Source organism: Podarcis pityusensis (genome assembly GCF_964106645.2).
Source record: "Podarcis pityusensis genome assembly, chromosome: 10".
In the NCBI taxonomy this organism is placed as follows: Eukaryota; Metazoa; Chordata; class Lepidosauria; order Squamata; family Lacertidae; genus Podarcis; species Podarcis pityusensis.
The window spans coordinates 4,075,829-4,095,111 of record NC_138035.1 but is presented as its reverse complement, the minus strand read 5'-3'; the positions used below and the strand labels follow the sequence as shown (position 1 = coordinate 4,095,111).

The 19,283-nt window shown below is 48.7% G+C and overlaps 2 protein-coding genes across 8 annotated transcripts in view; one reads left to right on the top strand and one right to left on the bottom strand.

Annotated features, from left to right (window-relative positions):
- The window catches only part of LOC308486268 (uncharacterized protein), a 157,083-nt gene that overhangs the window by 97,646 nt on the left and 40,154 nt on the right, over window positions 1-19,283 (bottom strand). The gene's annotated exons all lie outside the window — the stretch shown is intronic.
- The window catches only part of LOC308486216 (uncharacterized protein), an 86,745-nt gene that overhangs the window by 60,395 nt on the left and 7,067 nt on the right, over window positions 1-19,283 (top strand). For 2 of the 7 annotated variants that reach the window (XM_081022745.1, XM_081022740.1), the window contains exon 1: window positions 16,312-16,492. The exons of 4 other annotated variants lie outside the window; for them this stretch is intronic. The gene's annotated coding sequence lies outside the window, so the exon portion shown is untranslated. Of the gene's footprint in view, window positions 1-16,311; window positions 16,493-19,283 lie in introns of those variants that run through there. One more of the 7 variants, XM_081022743.1, reaches the window with a different exon arrangement.

Genomic DNA, 19,283 nt, shown 5'->3' with positions numbered 1-19,283 from the left:
AGTTAAACAGCGAGCTTTAAGACTGTATTTCATCGGGACGAGAAGATGGCAATTGCTTGCTCGAGCGGAAATGCCTGGACTATTGGATGAGAGTGATTTACGAGAGAGCAGTACAAAGCCCACACAGAAACACAAATAAGACTGTTTTTTTCAACCCACTTGCGGAGCAATTCGGAGGTGAATGAAAAGGAAAATGAGTAACGACAAGGATTGAGAAGAAGGGACTGGAAATATCATTCTTAATATGAAAGCAGCAGAAATATTCGAGGATTGGACTCCTGCTGATCAAAAAGCATGGATACTGCCCACAAAAAATTATAATTTGGAAAACAATTGGATTATATGATATGTATTGTTATAATTTGGATTAATTGGTTTGATGTGTTTAATTTTGTAATATGAAACTTAATAAAAATTATTTTTTTAAAAAGAGAGAGAAGTTAAGATAGATGGAGTGGACTGGAAAGAAGATAACATCAAAGAATAACATCTATGCCGGTATGTTGAAACGGAACAGAAAGGGGGGGGGCTTTTTCTTTTCTTTTCTTACTATGATATTACCTAACACCCCCCCCCCCCCAGAAGAACTGTCAAAATGACATAGAGCAAGTGAGACTGGAAAATAAACTGTGTGGAAATAAAAATATCAACTAAAGCCTTTGTTTTTTGAAATATCTGGAAAGAAAATAAAAGGCTCTCTTGTGACGCAGTTTTTAATCAGGGTCCGCCATTATGAGACAGACTATGTTGCAAGATTAATAGCCGTAGGGAGAGGCAAGCCATTACTCTATTAACATGTTTGGAGCCCGGACAGCTCCGTGGTTTTCCACGGATCTGAGGGCAATGAAATAATCGTTGAGACGGCTAGAGCGCCGGTGGCGGATAACCCATTCTGAATCTGACCGGATACGGGTTAGAGCTCAGTGTTGAGCCTACCAAGTGGCGATAGCGACAGCGAAGAAGACTTTCTTCACTGCCTCTATTGCATCTGCGGAAAACAGCAGCAGGAGACTCTTTCAGGTGGTTCACAATTTAGCAGAACCACCTGTCACATTGGGGCCCAGTACGGGCCACATGATCTGCAATGATTTTGCAAAGTTTTTTGCAGATAAAGTCGCTCAGATTCGAGAAGAGGTAGACTCCACCGTGGGAGCAGGGCCGGGGTGGGAGAGTGCTAGAGTCCTGTCTAGTCAAGTTGTGTGGGATCAATTCCAATCTGTTACCCCCGAGGATGTGGACAGGCTGCTTGGACAAGTGAAACCAACCACTTGTCTCCTTGATCCTTGCCCATCCTGGCTCATAAAAGCTAGCTGGGAAGGACTGGGTGATGGGCTTCGTGGGGTGGTGAATGCTTCCCTCCGTGAGGGAGCCTTCCCAGAGCCGCTGAAAGAGGCGGTTATTAAACCGCTTCTTAAAAAACCATCTTTAGATGCAGCCACGATGGCCAACTATCGCCCAGTCTCAAATCTTCCATTCTTGGGCAAGGTGATTGAGCGAGTGGTTGCTGAACAACTCCAGGCACGCCTGGAAGAAGCGGACCATTTGGATCCCTTCCAGTTGGGATTCAGGCCTCATCATGGGACTGAAACTGCCTTGGTCGCACTGGTTGATGATCTCCGGCGGGCTAGGGACAAAGGTGAGAGCTGTTTCCTAGTTCTGCTGGATCTCTCAGCGGCGTTTGATACCATCGACCATAACATCCTTCTGGACCGTCTTGAGGGGCTGAGAGCTGGGGGCACTGTCATACAGTGGTTCCGCTCCTTCCTCCTGGGCCGTGTCCAGAAAGTGGTGTTGGGGATGAGTGGTCAGACCCCTGGGCTCTCACTTGTGGGGTGCCTCAGGGTTCTGTCCTCTCCCCCATGCTTTTCAACATCTACATGAAGCCGCTGGGAGAGATCATCAGGGGATTTGGGCTGGGTGTTCATCAGTATGCGGATGATACCCAGCTCTACCTCTCTTTCAAATCAGAACCAGTGAAGGCAGTGAAGGTCCTGTGTGAGTGCCTGGAGGCGGTTGGAGGATGGATGGCGGCTAACAGATTGAGGTTGAATCCTGACAAGACAGAAGTACTGTTTTGGGGGGACAGGAGGCGGGCAGGTGTGGAGGATTCCCTGGTCCTGAATGGGGTAACTGCCCCTGAAGGACCAAGTACACAGCGTGGGAGTCATTTTGGACTCACAGCTGTACATGGAAGCACAGGTCAAATCTGCGCCCAGAGCAGCAGTTTACCAGCTCCATCTGGTACGCAGGCTGAGACCCTATCTGCCCGCAGACTGCCTCGCCAGAGTGGTGCATGTTCTGGTTATCTCCTGCTTGGATTACTGCAATGCGCTCTACGTGGGGCTACCTTTGAAGGTGACCCAGAAACTACAACTAATCCAGAACGCGGCAGCTAGACTGGTGACTGGGAGTGGCCGCAGAGACCACATAACACCGGTCTTGAAAGATCTACATTGGCTCCCAGTACGTTTCCGAGCACAATTTAAAGTGTTGGTGCTGACCTTTAAAGCTCTAAGCGGCCTTGGTCCAGTATATCTGAAGGAGCGTCTCCACCCCCATCGTTCTGCCCGGATGCTGAGGTCCAGCGCCGAGGGCCTTCTGGCGGTTCCCTCATTGCGAGAAGCAAAGCCACAGGGAACCAGGCAGAGGGCCTTCTCAGTAGTGGCACCTGCCCTGTGGAACGCCCTCCTTTCAGATGTCAAAGCAATAAACAACTACCTGACATTCAGAAGTCATCTTAAGGCAGCCCTGTTCAGGGAAGTTTTTAATGTGTGATATTTTAGTGTATTTTTTGTTTCTATGGAAGCCACCCAGAGTGGCTGGGGAAACACAGCCAGATGGGCGAGGTATAAATAATAAATTATTATTATTATTATTATTATTATTATTATTATTATTATGTTTGCATTCTAAGTTCGACTTGGCAAATCTTCCCTGGAAAGGCTAATTTATGGTGCAACATGTCTGGGAAAATTAATGGGCAAACACCTAGATTTTATTTCATCGGAACTGAAAAAGATGGCGTCTGCCACCCAAGGAGGACTTTTGGATCAGCATGTGAGGATTTATTGCAAACAAAAGACTTACCAGCTTTAAAAAAAGGGAGAGCCTTACAAAGTTCACACAGAAGCATAATATAGCTTACTTTAATTCGTCTGTGGAAACAATTCAGAGGCTATTAAGAAGAAAAAGGAAAACAACAGGAAGATCCAAAGATGGGACTGGTGAACACTAAAAGCAGCAGAAATATAAGATGATTGGACCCGACTGAACTCGAAGCATGGGAACCCCAACAAAAAATTATAATTTGGCAAAATATTTGGACTTTATGATATGCATTGGTATAATTTGGAATAATTAATGTGATATGATTGGATTGTTAAATGGAAAACTTAATAAAAATTATTTTTTAAAAAATATGAAAGATACGTAATTGAAGTATAACGATATTCTGATGGAAGTAGGGGACCAATTTAGATTAAAATCTTATGATCCGTTGAAAGATAAATTAGATGATTGGTTCCAGTACATCCAGATAAATGAAGTGTTTAAAATGGATAAGAAAACTGCTTTTCAAAGAGAGAAATCCAAACAGGAAATGGAATTATTAGATACAAAAACAAAAAACCTATCTAAGATGTACAATTTATTGCTGGAATGGCGTACAAAAGATGAACAAGTGAAATCTGTAATGATTGAATGGGCCAGGCATGTGGGGCACAATATCATGATGGTAGATTGGGAGAAATTGTGGGAAAAAGGAATCAAATTTACAGCTTGTAAAGTATTAACAGAAAAATTGATGAAAATGATGCATAGATGGTATTTAACACCAGTGAAGTTAGGAAAAATGTATCATACTCATGATAATAAATGCTGGAAATGCAGAGAAAAAGAAGGAACCTGTGATGGGACGATGAGCTGCTTGTGTGTAAAATCCTAGTCCCTCAGAGTTTGGTCAAGTTTGCAAACCTCTGTCTGTAACTGAGCCCCTTAAACATGGCTCCGTCAGTCGCTGGCAGATTCCGACAGTGGTTGCTTTCGGAATCGCTTCCAACATAAAAGCTCCTTAACGGAAACACGTCTTCTGGACTCTCTGCGTGACAGTTTCCGGCGAGGAGTGGGTGTCCCTACAGGAGGTCCTGAAACCTCCCCACTGTTTTCGCTGGAAGTGTCTCTGAGCCATCCCTCCAGCTCCCTTTCCCTCAGCTCAGCTCCTCTCCCCCTACTGGTTCCCTCTTCAGCTGCTGAGTCTCTCCCAACCTGTGTGAGCCCTTTCACTTCCCTTCCTTCCGATGGCAGTTCCCTGACATCCACCTCCCCTCCAGGGCCCCCTTCATCCCCTCTCGCCCCCTCCTCTACGGGCGGTGAGGAGGCAAAACCCCGGAATGAACTTCCTTCATCTTCCGATGTCCCGAACACTTCTCTCCACCTGTTGCGGTTCCTGGTCTCGAAGTACTCCTCCTCCTCAGAGTCCATCTCCCCTTCCCCTTCCGATTCCGAGAATCCTTCCAACTCCTCCTCCTCATCGGTGGTCCCAAAGTATTCCCTCCGGAACCTCTCCACAGGCTGAGGTTTCCTTGGGAACCTTTGATGGAACGTTTCTATCAATACCTCGTCATTGATATCTTCTGCCATTACCCAAGTGTTTTCTGACTCCGGTTCTCCTTCCCACGCTACCAAATACTCCACCTGATCCCCCTTCCACCTGGCGTCGAGGATTTCTGCCACATGGCTGCTGCATTCCCTTTCTTCTATGATCGGTCCCCGAGTGGCCATCCCTTCTCGTCCCCCCTCATACGGTGACAGTAACGACCTGTGAAATACTGGGTGCAGTTTCATGTGGTTGGGTAACCGGAGCCTGAAAGCCACTGGGTTGACCTGTTGAATGACCTCAAAGGGACCCAATCTCCTGGGTCTTAATTTCTTACAACCTCCTTTGAACGGCAACCCTTGGGTTGACAGCCACACCCTATCTCCCACCCTTATGGTTTCACCTTCCCTTCGGTTCTTGTCTGCCTGCCTCTTGTATTCTTCCTTCGCCCTTTCTAAGTTGAGTTGGAGCTGACGATGGATTGCTTCCATTTCTTCTACAAAAAGCTCGGCTGCCGGGACACCCCATCTCTCCCCTTCTCCCCCTGGGAAAGCCCTGGGATGACACCCATAATTAGCCAAGAAGGGGCTCATCCCTGTGGACACATTCTCGGCATTGTTGTAGGCAAATTCCGCCAGCGCCAACTTTTCTACCCAGTCATTCTCTCTGTCATTGACATAACACCTCAGGTATTGCTGGAGGACACCGTTTGCTCTTTCCGCCTGCCCGTTGGTTTCAGGGTGCCGGGCAGTCGAAAAGTTGACCTCCACCTGCAGTAAGCTCATGAGCTTCCTCCAGAACCTGGAAGTAAATTGTTTTCCTCGGTCTGAGACCACCCTCAATGGCACCCCGTGCAACCTAAAAATGTGTTCTACAAATAACTTCGCTGTCTCTTCCGCCGTGACTGCATGCGAGCAGGCTACAAAGTGGCACATCTTTGTTAGTAGGTCTACCACCACCATGATGGCTGTTTTCCCCTTGGACTTCGGCAGATCAGTCATAAAATCTATCGACACTGCCTCCCAAGGTCGTTCTGGGGTTGGTAAGGGTTCTAATAGCCCCGCCGGTGCCCGCCTCTCCCCTTTGGCTCGCTGGCATTGCTCACACCCTCTTACATACTCCCGTACATCTTCCCTCACCTTAGGCCACCAAAATTCCCTGGTGACCAACCACATGGTTTTGTGTTGTCCAAAATGCCCCGCCGTGGGGCTGTCGTGCAACTGCTTGAGTACCCTCCCCCTTAAGTCTCCTTCAGGGATATACAGTGCCCCTTTGTAATACAAAGCTCCATTTCTTTCCTCGAAACCCCCTGGTTCCTCTCCCTCACCCCTAAGACCTCTGAGCTTATTCTGGGCGTATTCATCATTCTCTGTTTCCTCTACCAGTTCTCTTTGTCCCACCAATGCCGCCCCACACACCCAGCGGTCCTCTGGAATGACATGTCTCTCTTCGGGTGCTCCCTCCCCCTCCAAATATTCAGGTTTGCGTGAGAGAGCGTCCGCCCTAATGTTCTCTGGGCCTGGCACGTAACAAATCTCAAAGTTAAATTTGGAGAACTCCTGGGCCCATCTCACTTGCCGTTGGTTGAGCACTCGTGCCGTCCTCCAATACTCTAGGTTCTTGTGGTCAGTGCACACTTGCACCTTATGTTGTGCGCCAATTAGCAGGTGCCTCCATCTCCGGAACGCCTCATGAATGGCTAGTAGTTCTCGGTCATACACCGTGTAGTTCCTCTCGGATTTGTTCAGCTTTCGCGAAAAAAAGGCACACGGTCTCCACTCTGACTCCTCCTTCCCTGGCTGCAGAAGCACCGCCCCAATCGCTCTGTCTGATGCGTCAGTTTCCACTCTCATCGGTTTTTGTAAATCCACATGCAGGAGTTGTTGTTCCGAGGCGAAGGCCCTTTTTAGTTCCTCAAATGCTCGCTCCGCCTCCTCAGTCCAAACGAACTTCTTCTTACTGCTGAGACAGTCCGTAATGGGCGCCGTCAGGTGGGCAAAGTTTCGGATGAACTTACGATAGAAGTTCCCAAATCCTAGGAACCTCTGCACATCCTTCCTTGTTTTGGGTGTTTTCCATTCCAGCACCGCCTGGACCTTGCCGGGATCCATGGCCAATCCCTTGTCTGACAGGCGATACCCCAGGAATTCCACCTCCTTGGTATGAAACTGACACTTCTCCAGTTTCACCCACAGCTGGTTGGCTTGCAGCCTGCTCAACACTTCTCTGACGTCTCTCACATGCTGCTCCTCATTCTCAGAATACACCAACACGTCGTCTAAGAAGGCCACACAATTCTTGTAAAGCAAAGGCCCCAGGACGTGGTTCATAAACGATTGAAAGCACGCGGAGCCTCCTTGTAGGCCGAAGGGCATAACTAAATATTCAAATGCCCCCAAAGGGGTGAACATGGTGGTTTTCCATTCATCCCCCTTCCTTATTCGTATCAGGTTGTACGCCCCCCTTAGGTCCAGTTTAGTAAAAATCTTTCCCTTCCTGACCCTTGTCAAAATGTCGTCAATCCTGGGCATAGGGAAAGCCACTGGTTCTGACACTGCATTTAAGGCCCTGAAGTCACACACAAGCCTCGGCTTGTTCGTGTTTTTTTTTATCCACAAAAAACACTGGGCTGCCCCCCACCGCCCTGGACTCTCTGATGAACCCTCTCTTCAGGTTCTTGTCAATGAACTCTCTTAGCTCCTGCATCTCTCTGTCTGACATGGCGTACAGCTTGCCTACAGGGAGCTGTGCCCCAGGGAGTAAATTGATTTGACAGTCAAAGGGTCTATGCGGGGGTAGTTGGTCAGCTTCCCTTTCGCTGAAGACGTCGCGGAGATCTGCGTATTGTCGTGGTACCTTCACGTTCTCCGTTACTTCAGTCCCTGCTAGGGTGGCTTGGGCCCCTGCCAAACCCTTTCCCTCTTTGCAGTGTTCTAAGCAATGTGCTGAACCAAAAGAAACCACTCTCTGATGCCAGCCCACCAGCGGATCATGTAACGCTAGCCAGCTCATCCCCAATATAATGGGAGCTCCTCCCAAGGTGGCCACATTAAACGCTATCAGTTCGGTGTGCCTTGCCACCTTCATTATCATTGGGACGGTCTGCAAGCTGACTTCTCCTCCCAACAGCTCCCTGCCATCGATCGTGGTCACCTGCAGGGGGTTGCTTAAAGGGATCGTCTGTATCTGGTGTTCAGCTGCAAACTCTTGCTCATGAAATTGCAGGAGCTGCCTGAGTCCAACAGCGCCTTTATCTTTAGAGGGTGTCCGTTTGGCAGCTCTAGCGCCACTTCTATCACTAGGGCGGGTTTAGGAGGTTCTGGCGTGGGCACTTTCACTGCTCTTTGGCCTGGCTGCTGTGCCCCGACGGTGGCAGCCAGGCGTTGGCTTTTACTTGCTTCGGTATTTCTTCCTCTCTTCCCTCCACAGCTCCTACCATCCCTTGCCATTCCTTCCTCTGGGGGCAGACTCTGGCAAAGTGACCTGGCTGTTGGCAGAGATAGCATTTCCGGGCGCCTTTTCCCTCCTTCTTTCCCCCCTCACTGGGCTTTGAAACTGCGCGCGCGCGCGCTGTTCCGATTTCCATCGGCTCTGCCGGCGGGAAAGTTGGCTCTGGAATGTCTGGAATGCGGAACTCCTTCCAACGTTCCCCCTTCCCTTCCCGCCTCTCCAATGCTCTCGCCTCCTGGCGCACTCCTATGGTCAGCGCTGATTTGGTCAGCTGGTCCATAGACTCCGCCCTGGGCGCCCGGGAAAGTTCGTCTTTCACAGCCGAAGAAAGCCCTTCTTCAAAGAGCATTTGAATGGGTTCCGCCGATAGATCCCACCCCAATTTATGGATCAACATGGTGAACTCAGTCCAGTACTCACGGACAGATCGGCTCCCCTGTTTGCAAGCCATTAACTGTCTGCGGACCACTCCCTGTTCAATATCGCTGGAAAACATCAGATCCATGGCGCGAAAGAACTTCATCGTGTCCTTTAGGACGTCACTATTCGCTGCCATCAGGGGTCTAACCCAGTCTCTCGCCCCCTTTTCAAGATGCCCAATCACGAAAGCCACTCGTGATTCCTCGTCAGGGAATTCATCAAACTGCAGATTGAGGGCATATTGCATCTCTGTCCGAAAGCCATGATAGTCTTTGGGCTCCCCCCCAAACTTCTGCACCAATCCTGGTACCTTTCTGACGAGCTGGGTGTCTTTCCCCTTTTTGTCTGCATCCTGAGCCCTCCTCTCCTCAAGCCTCGCCGTCTGCAGCGCTAGCTGGACCTCCAACACCCGGTACCTTTCTTCCAGGCTTGGACCCGCTCCAGCTCCTGCTTCTCCGGTTCCGGCTGGGTTGCTCATGATGCCTTCTCCTGCACAAGCTGCTCACGGAGACTGTCGGAATGCTGTGATGGGACGATGAGCTGCTTGTGTGTAAAATCCTAGTCCCTCAGAGTTTGGTCAAGTTTGCAAACCTCTGTCTGTAACTGAGCCCCTTAAACATGGCTCCGTCAGTCGCTGGCAGATTCCGACAGTGGTTGCTTTCGGAATCGCTTCCAACATAAAAGCTCCTTAACGGAAACACGTCTTCTGGACTCTCTGCGTGACAGTTTCCGGCGAGGAGTGGGTGTCCCTACAGGAGGTCCTGAAACCTCCCCACTGTTTTCGCTGGAAGTGTCTCTGAGCCATCCCTCCAGCTCCCTTTCCCTCAGCTCAGCTCCTCTCCCCCTACTGGTTCCCTCTTCAGCTGCTGAGTCTCTCCCAACCTGTGTGAGCCCTTTCACTTCCCTTCCTTCCGATGGCAGTTCCCTGACAGAACCTTTTACCACATGTGGTGGACGTGCCCCAAGGTAAAAGACTTCTGGGAAAGGATTTATAATGAACTGAAAAAAGTGTTGAAAAACACATTTATTAAAAAACCAGAAGCCTTTTTACTTGGTACTTTGGGGGGGGGTGAAATCCCCCAAAAAGGATGTTATTTTTTTTCTGTATGCCACAACAGCTACGTGAATATTGCTAGCGAAGAATTGGAAGAAACAAGATTAACCAACTATCAAAGCAGGGCAGATGAAGATGACGGACTATATGGAACTTGCCGAACTGACCGGGAGACTCTGACACCAGAGAGAAGAGATGGTGGAAGAAGATTAGAAGTTTAAGGAATATTTGAAAAAATATGTTAATATTTAAATCTTAGAATAGCTTTGGAAGTGGATAGAGGCTGTAGGCTTAGAAGTAGAAGATAGTGTATTTTAAAATAGTATTATTTGTAAGTGATAAAATGTGAAGTTATTTTAAGTGTGATATAAAAAAATATGGTTAGAAACGATGATATATGTAAACTGCTAAAGATGAAGTAAAATGAAAATCAGATAGGTGGGACTTGGAGAACCCCACTTAACAATGTTTAGGAAAATAAGGATATGACAAGAATTTGTTAGAATTGTTTGTTTTTCTGTTTGTGTTCTTTATTTGTGTTATAAAATGAATATTTTTTTTTAAAAAAAACAAACTGATATGGCAATACACCACAGATCACAGTGTATGTTTTTGTGTTGCATGTTTGCCTGGAAGCTGCCAGCAGAAAGCTTTTCTTTGTGAAGCCCCTGAATATGCTGAGTTGCTGACTTCCCTCCCAGGCAGCAGGAAGCGAAAGACACACATCCATTGCCCTGTGTCCTTCCAGCCTCTTTCCTCCCTTGCTCCCTTATGCCGGTGTGTGTGCCTGACTTAGATATCCTGTGTGGTGTATTTTTTTACCACTGAAACTGGATTTGCTCTCAGGAGCTAAGTTTTTTTTTTTTTTTTTTTCCCCGCAGATAAATATTTATTGATTTTTCAAAAAGAAAAGAAAACCACATACAACAGACAAAAAGAAAAACAACAACAAAACACAAAACCAATAAGCAATCTACACAATAAAGAAGTTTTCACCTACAATTTTACATTGTCATTTCTTTCTGGGCTTCCTTCAGCTCGTCCGTAAATCTTCCGTAGTCGAAATCAAAATTACGCATTACCTGGTTTGTATTGTCATTATACATTTCTCTTCCTCTATTTTCATTAAACAATAACTCTTAGTCTTTCACAGTACTTCTCTGAATCCCCTTAACGTTATTTGTCCTTTGCTAATATGTTCCAGGTAGTCTACATATTTTCCCCATTCCTTGATAAACTTTTGGTCTCTTAGATATCTAATCTTTCCCGTCAATCTATCTAAGTCCGCGTAGTCTAGTAACTTTAATCTCCACTCCTCTATTGTTGGTACTTCCTGTTTTTTCCACTTCTTGGCGAGGGTTATCCTTGCTGCTGTAACTGCATAATATACAAATTTATGATCTTTCTTTTTTATTTCGTTCCCTAATATCCCCAACAGGAAAATTTCAGGTTTTTTTATAAACGTATACTTTAACACCTTCTTTAGTTCATTATATACTTTTTCCCAGAATTCTCTCACTCTCCCACACTCCCACCACATGTGGTAAAAGGAGCCCTCCTTCTCTTCACATTTCCAGCATTTGCTATCTACTTTATACATTTTCGATAGTTTCGCAGGTGTTATATACCACCTGTAAAACATCTTCATAACGTTCTCTTTCACCGTTATACACGCCGTAAAGTCCAAACCTTCCTTCCATAGATTCTCCCAATCCTCAAATTGTATGTTGTGACCCACATCTCTAGCCCATCCAATCATCACTGTTTTAACTTCCTCATCTCCCAAGTTCCAATCCAGCAGTATCTTATACATTTTAGATATTATTTTCACATCGTTGTTTATGATTTCCATCTGAAATTTTGATTCTTTATCTGCATACCCTCTATCTTTGATCTCTTTTCTAAACATCTCATTAACTTGGAAGTGATGGAGCCAATCATACACATACTCCTTAACCTGCTCATATGGCTTTAGTTTCCATTTCCCATCATCTTTCATTAACAGTTGACCATATGTTGCCCAATCATTTCTCATATTGATTTTCTTGACACTCATCATTTCAAGGGGTGAGAGCCAGTGCGGTATTTTGGGTTCTAGTATGTTTTTATACCTTTCCCATGTTTCAATAAGTGGACCTCTAAAAATATGATTCTCAAACCCCTTATGCACTTTCCTCTTGCCACACCATAGGTAGGCATGCCAGCTGGCATGCCTCAGGAGCTAAGTTTTGTGCCTCACTGGGGACCCAGTGAGAACTGTATGCTTTGAAAGCTCAGTAAACTATTACTGAAGAAGTCCTGCTGCCTCTGTGTGTGTTTTTGACCTCAGCGTGAGCCTTGCTCTACACGTGTCCCCTACCCTGCCGATGCTTGGCTGGAGCCCTGGAGTTACTGTACTCAAGCATTCAAGATGGGTGTTTGTGTGTCAGACTGGTTTTTGCACCAAACTCTGTCACCCCCACCACCGCATGATCTCCAAACATTACTTATTCAACAGAACTTCATCCCTGCACGTTCTGAAGAAAACTTAAAATTTAATGGGAGATTCCTGCCCCCCCAAGCCTAACTGCAAGAGGGGGAAGGATGGGTTGCAGGTACCAGGAAAGTCTCCTGACGGGCCCATCTTCACTCATGAACCACTTAGGGGAACCCCAAAGCTACTGCTTATTTTGGGGTTTGGGGAGGATAATATTTTTCCATAGTCCCAGAAGTTATCAGTCAATCATGCTGCTAGGGAGTCTTCCTGCCAGAGGACCACAGTGCATATTGCTATGCTACTGATGTTACTGTTGTTGTTGCTGTTGCTGTCATGGACTGGAGGGGTGCAGGGGGGGAGGCACCAGCTGGGGGAACACAAAAGGGAAGAAGGCTCAGAGCCCAGGGACTGGGGTTGGGATGACGATGAGCAGAAAAAGGGAGAAAGGGGAGCAGAACGGGAGAGGAGGTGTTGCAAGCTGAGGAGGAAACAGGGTTTGGTGAGCAGGAAGAGGCTGGGGCAGAGAGCAGTTCAGGCTCAGAGGGAGGAGAGGAGGGGGCCAGGAGACCCAGAGGAGGCCGACTGCTGAAGCATCCAGGGAGACCCCCCCCTCCTGCTGCGACCAGCTCCCCTCTCCCCTGGTCTCCTAGAGCACACAGAGAATCCCAGTTCAGACCCCATGATCCTGCACATGATATTAAGAGGGTGTTTCCCTGCCCCCCAACATGCCTCACTTTAATCTCGTTGACAATGAACTGTATTCATTGACAATCACCCCGTTCGGAGAGCTCTTTTTGGAGCTCCTTGCAATCTGTCTCTGTTTCAACAACTCTGGACAATTTACTGCCATCAGCAAACTTTGCCCCCTCCTTGCTCACTCCTAACTCTAGATCATTTATGAACAAGTTGAAAAGCCTAGGGGTCCCAATACTGATCTATAGGGGACTCCACTTTCTTCTCTCCATTTATCGGAGTCTCCGTTTATTACTATGTGTTCCTCCCTCCTCCCATCCTTCTGTGCTGCAGAGGGAACTCTGCGGAAAAGTTCTGGGGTGAATTGTGCTTCCCCACACATCAGCTGCCCTGGACACAGAATTGACCTGCACCTCCATGGACAGCTGTGAGTGCAAAATTTGGTTTTACTGCTCTGGCTGCTTTTGCTGTCATGGACTGGCTGATTGCGGGGGCGGGGGAGAGGCACCAGCTGGGGGACCCACAAGGGAAGAAGGCTTAGAGCTTGGGGGCTGGTGGTGGGATGGCAATGAGCAGAAAGAGGGAGAAAAGGGAGCAGAACGGCAGGGGAGTTATTGCAAGCTGAGGAGGAAACGGTTTGGTGAGCGGGATGAGGCTGGGGCAGAGAGCAGTTCAGGAGAGGAGGGAGGAGAAGAGGGGGCCAGAAGACCCAGAGGAGGCCGGCTGCTGAAGCATCCAGGGAGACGCCCCGCCCCTGCTGTGACCAGCTCCCCTCTCCCCATGTCTTCTAGAGCACACAGAGAAACCCGGTTCAGACCCCATGATCCTACACATGATATTAAGAGGGTGTTTCCCTGCCCCCCCCAACATGCATCACTTTAATCTTGTTGACAATGAACTGTATTTTCAGCCCAATCCCCGTTTGGAGAGCTCTTTTTGGAGCTCCTTGTATTCTGTCTTTGTTTGAACACTCCTGGACAATTTACTGTCAACAGCAAACTTTGCTCACTCCTAACTCTAGATCATTTATGAACAGGTTGAAAAGCCACAGGTCCCAATACTGATCTATAGGGGACTCCACTTTCTGCTTCTCTCCATTCACAGGAGTGTTCGTTTATCACTACGTGCTCCTCCCTCCCCCCATCCTTCTGTGCTGCGGAGGGAACCCTGCAGAAAAGTTATGGAGTGAATTTCACTTCCCCACACATCCAACACTGCTCAGCATTCAGGGAAATGGAAGAGGAAAGCTGGCCGCAATCCAAGAGGCTGAGGTCAACAGAAAGGGAAGCAAAGCCTACTCCAAGGCAAGCCGCTTCAGCTTCCAGCCCGTCTGCTCCCACAATGGCTAAAGAAGAATTGCCCTTTGGGAATGGCGGAGCTGAATGGAAGCGGGCGAGGAAGCCCCACAATCGCTACTGCTGGAGGAATAGGGGCACTGACCCTATAATCAAAGGTGATGGCCACTTCTGGAATCCAGGAAGGAATTCTCCCCTCACTGGTCACATGCAGCTGGGCTCACTTTCCAGAGCCACCTGCATGGCCTGCCAACAATTCCCTTCATCCCTAGTCTTGCTAGCTTGGGATGGTGGGTTCTATAGTCCAAAAATAGCTGGAGACCCAAATTTGGGAAACCCTGTTCTCCCTGAAGTACAAAGGAGTATTCACCTGCATTAGAACGTCAGGTGAGCCCTGCAGGATCAGGCCCAAGGGGCCCCTGTCCTCGCAGGGGCCAAGCAGGGGCCTCTTCTGGGAAGCCCACTGGCAGCACTTGAGCACCAGAGAAGGATGGCTGCCTCTGATTGGGGAAGCACATTTCTTCTTGGGGCACATTTCTGGCGAAGTTTAGGAAAGAGCAGTGTACAGAAACGCCATTTACCTTCCCGCCGGACCAGTACCTATTTATCTACTTGCACTTTGACGTGCTTTCAAACTGCTAGGTTGGCAGGAGCAGGGACCAAGCAACAGGAGCTCACCTCGTGGGGATTCGAACCGCCGACCTTCTGATCAGCAAGTCCTAGGCTCTGTGGTTTAACCCGCAGCGCCACCCGCGTCCCTTATTCATGTCTTCTTGTTGTTTAGTTGTTTAGTCGTATCTGACTCTTCGTGACCCCATGGACCAGAGCACGCCAAGCACTCCTGTCTTCCACTGCCTCCCGCAGTTTGGTCAAACTCATGCTGGTCTCTTCAAGAACACTGTCCAACCATCTCGTCCTCTGTCGTCGTCTTCTCCTTGTGCCCTCCATCTTTCCCAACATCAGGGTCTTTTCCAGGGAGTCTTCTCTTCTCATGAGGTGGCCAAAGTATTGGAACCTCAGCTTCACGATCTGTCCTTCCAGTGAGCACTCAGGACTTATTTCCTTAAGAATGGAGAGGTTTGATCTTCTTGCAGTCCATGGGACTCTCAAGAGTCTCCTCCAGCACCATAATTCAAATGCATCAATTCTTCGGCGATCAGCCTTCTTTGTAGTCCAGCTTTCACTTCCATACATCACTACTGGGAAAACCATAGCTTTTACTATATGGACCTTTGTTGGCAAGGTGATGTCTCTACTTTTTAAGATGCTGTCTAGACAATGGGGAGGTTTCCCACTATGACCTTGCAGAGAAATATTTGAGGTTAATTTGGGAGGGACAAAATGGTTCCAGAAATTTTTCTATTGGATTCAGACATGTGGTGTGTGTGTGTTCTTAGAACATTTATTTTGTATATATTAGACCTTAAAATTCTTACAACAATTGCATATGGTTGCAAGAACTTATAACACCTCTCCCCATTTAACACAAAACATTTTTCAACAGGGTCATCGATACATCACAAATATGTCACAAAGTAGGAGTCTTTGGCGTTTAGAAAAATGAGCCCGTCTCCCTGCCCGTCGGTAACCTTATTTCCCCACACGTTTTAACTACCCTCTTCCCCAAAGAACCATAATAGTATTCGGACATCCCCCCAGCTGCAAGGCTTTCCTGCGCTTCTCCTTTAAATGCATCAGGATTCAATCCGCCATCCCGAGGGATTTCTGTCTGGGACATGTGCTGCCCTTGATCGCCTCCTGCCTCGTAAGGGATTATGGAGTCAGGGGGAGCCCTGGACCCCCCAATTCCAGAGGAGTCATTAGGCGTATTGGATAGTCGGAGGAAACAGTCCGATTCATGGTATCCGCTTCTTGCTACAATTGTATAGGCTGCATTTCTGAGCCTCTTTGCTGCTGTGCATGGGAGGTGCCTGTGCAAATGGTCATTGTCCTGGCCTTAGTCCGAGGCTGTGGTGGGGCCTTGGGGTGTTGTTTAACCGCCCCCCCCCCCCCCCATTCCTGGTTTGAAGAGCATCAATACCTAAAGCACGGACGCACGGCTAGTGGCGTGGGGTCGGCGAGGGAAGGATTTTACAATGTAAACATTGGGGGGGAACCCCACTTTGCAATTGGATTGCGGAATCAGCCCCTCCCCGCTCTTCTGATCCACAGATGCAAGAGGGGAGGAGGGAAACCTTCCTCTCCCTCCCCCCAATTCCTCCCCTCCCGGCACATCCTTCCCTCACCCCGCCCCCACAACCCCAAATCCCCTCCCCAATATGTTGCTCCTCCTCCTCGCCATCCGACCTCTCCTCCGGGAATAGGGGGGAGAGCCCCCCTCCCAACGTGACTGCTTCTCCCGGAAGTGGAGCTTCCACTCCGGATTGCTGCTCTGCGCCGTAGCTCTAGGGGGGGCGCTTTCGGAAAGGGGAGGAGGGGCGGCAGGGGAGGACACGCCCCCCGTGGATGTTGCAGGAAAGGAAAGGAGAATCTGGAGCGAGGACAAAGAGGTAAAGGGGTCGCGGGGGGGGGAGGACAGAAAAGAAACCAGAGACCCCCGAAAGCTCCCGAAAGCGCCATTCGTGGGTCCCGTCGGCATGGCCTAGATCCCTGGACCCGTGCTGCGCCTTGGCAGCGGCGGACATGGGGCGCCCACCGAGGGGGTCCCAAGAGGGCCCCTTTGCCCCGTTTCCCCCACGCAGGGGTCCCTCGGTCCCTGTCGGATCTGCACGGAGAAAGGCGGGTCATGAAAGGGTTAACGGGATCGAGGAAGGAGGTGGGGTAATCCTCCTTTCAGAACACAAGTATACAGGATTTTACCATTTGGGAGGAAAACTCTCTTTTGGAGCCCCTCTCAAATAACAAACATTTGCACACTTCATTCTCAATTTTTGTCTTATTTAGGACTGCTAAGGTCCAGCATGGTTTCCTTAGATTTAGAAATTTGAAGCAAGCTTGCAGTTTAAACTATGCACACTTAAGAAAGGCAGTCTGCCAGAGACAGAAGGAACAGACAACACACATAACAGACAACATGTAAACATACATATTCTCATATATGTATTAACAGACAACACACATAACAGACAACATGTAAACATATATATTCTCATCCTTTAGTTGGTTATTGCAAGGAGTTGGGCCACTACCTTTGGCTTCCTTAAGTGAAATTAGTAGGAAGGTCCCACATGGTTTTATGAGCCTCCTTGCCTCTTCAAACACACCACCAGTTAATCAAACTGGCAGGGCTCACAACGCTTGGTTGACTGGGTACCCCTTTATGATTCACGCGTGTCTAGACAGAAAAGGGGGAAAGAAAGGGGTCTGTAAGGATTGGTATGTCTAGGGGTTTGGTATGCTTAGTACAGGGACGTATAGTAAAGAAGAGAAGGGACTTCTAGTTGCCTGGCAACTTCCTTAGTGGGTTTTAGAGAGCTCTAGCTATCCGGTTCCTTGCGTTCCCTTTCCTATTTCCTTATTTCCTATTTCCTTATTTCCTTATTTCCTTATTTCCTTATTTCCTATAACCTGGGGTCTCTTTCCACTCTGCCGGTCCTGCCCAATTCCTCATGGGCTATCCCTCCTGGCAACCTCCTACCTATCGTCACATCTCAGGAAAAGGGGCCCTACTGGACGCCCGCGCCATGCGGTGCCAGATCGGGTGATCCCTGGATAGAATTTTGAATCGAAAATCCCCCTTGCTTTCGGAAGCGGGCTTACGATACACGTGGTACGTAGATCCGACCGGTGCGGCTGGGATTGATACAGAAAGCAAGACCACTTCCTGCCCCCTTGCCGGGCGCTAAAGAAGTTCGGAAAAGAACTCCAACCCCTTGCTTTCAACTAGGATGTCCGTTGCGGAGAGTCGGCTGTTTTTCAAATCGGCTCTCTCCGTCTTACCTTCGGACTCCCAATTGGTGCGGCTGGCTGGGGAGTTTAGAGAAAGGGATAGAGCTCAGAGCCCCCCTTTCGGGCTGAGCGGTGGTCCACGGTCTCTCTCACCACTTGGACCAAGAGACAGGCGAGAAGGAGCGATAGAGAGGAGGGCAGAGAATTCAGTTGCCAGGAGACTTCCACCCCCTTCCCACCAGTGCACTGGATTTTTCCTTTTCCTTATACTCACGCGCCTTCTATGATGATCCCGGGATCGATGAATAAGCCGGCTGGATCCCTCTTTGCTCCCCGGCTGAACTCCTGGGGCTTTCGATTACCGCCCGGAAGATGGCCGGGGGTCCAAAGGATCTTCCCAGGCAAAATGGCCCGGTGCCGGCTGAAGATTTCGGGGCCCCCGGTCAGCAACGCGGGAGAACCGCATCAAGCCCCACGTTGGGCTGCCAACTGTTACGGCTAAAATCTGGGTGCGGGGTTACTCTGCCACCCAGCTCATCGGACTAAGTCCGTGGGTCCCTGCGGAAGAAAGTGAGCTCAGCCGGACGCAGGAGCAAACTACAGAAGATCCAAGTTTATTGCGCAACAGGTTCAAGGCGAGATTGAACCGCGAGAAAGGGGTGACAGGAACTTTTGAAATTTCCCTCCATATCCCAGAATACAGTGCAAAATACATCCCAGTTACATCATGAATACATTAAGAAGAGGTTGGGTTACACAGATTACATCATGAATACATTAGGAAGAGGTTGGGTTACACAGATTACATCATGAATACATTAGGAAGAGGTTGGGTTACACTGGATTAACATATGGAGGAGGGAGGGGGGAATATGCAGAGAGCTGGAGATATGCGCAGATAAGCACATCCTGAGAAGACAATGGTCCATGTACGCATAGTCTGTCACCTGGCATTGCCCGGAGGAAGGGCTTGGCAGAGCGATTTGACCAGATTAGGGTCTTGACACCTTACTTGAGAGATTATGGAGGACAGGGGAGGGGTGATGGAGTCCTAGAGAAATTGAGCAAATATATTGTAGTGAAGAAGACATGCCCCCCCCTTCCGTAACAATAGAGACCCCCCCCCCCCGTGTGGCTTCCTTCTTGCAAGCTGCATCCTCTTCACGCCCCCATAAACCCCTGCCCTGCCCAGTCGCTGCGGTTCAAATCCGGAGAGGAAGAGGGGAGGGGAGAGACCTTCTCAGAAGCGGCTCTTGGTTTCCCCAATCCCACCCAGGAAGCAGCCAGAAACCTTTTCCTCTCTCTCAGGCTTCCATCTTTAATGTCTTTTCCACTGCCAGCTTCATTGAGGATGAGGATAATGTACATCTGTCATCAGAAAAAGGGGTGCAGAGTCCATGGAATGGCTCTCAGGATTAATGTAGAAGGTGCACCTCAAAAGCATTTCTGTTC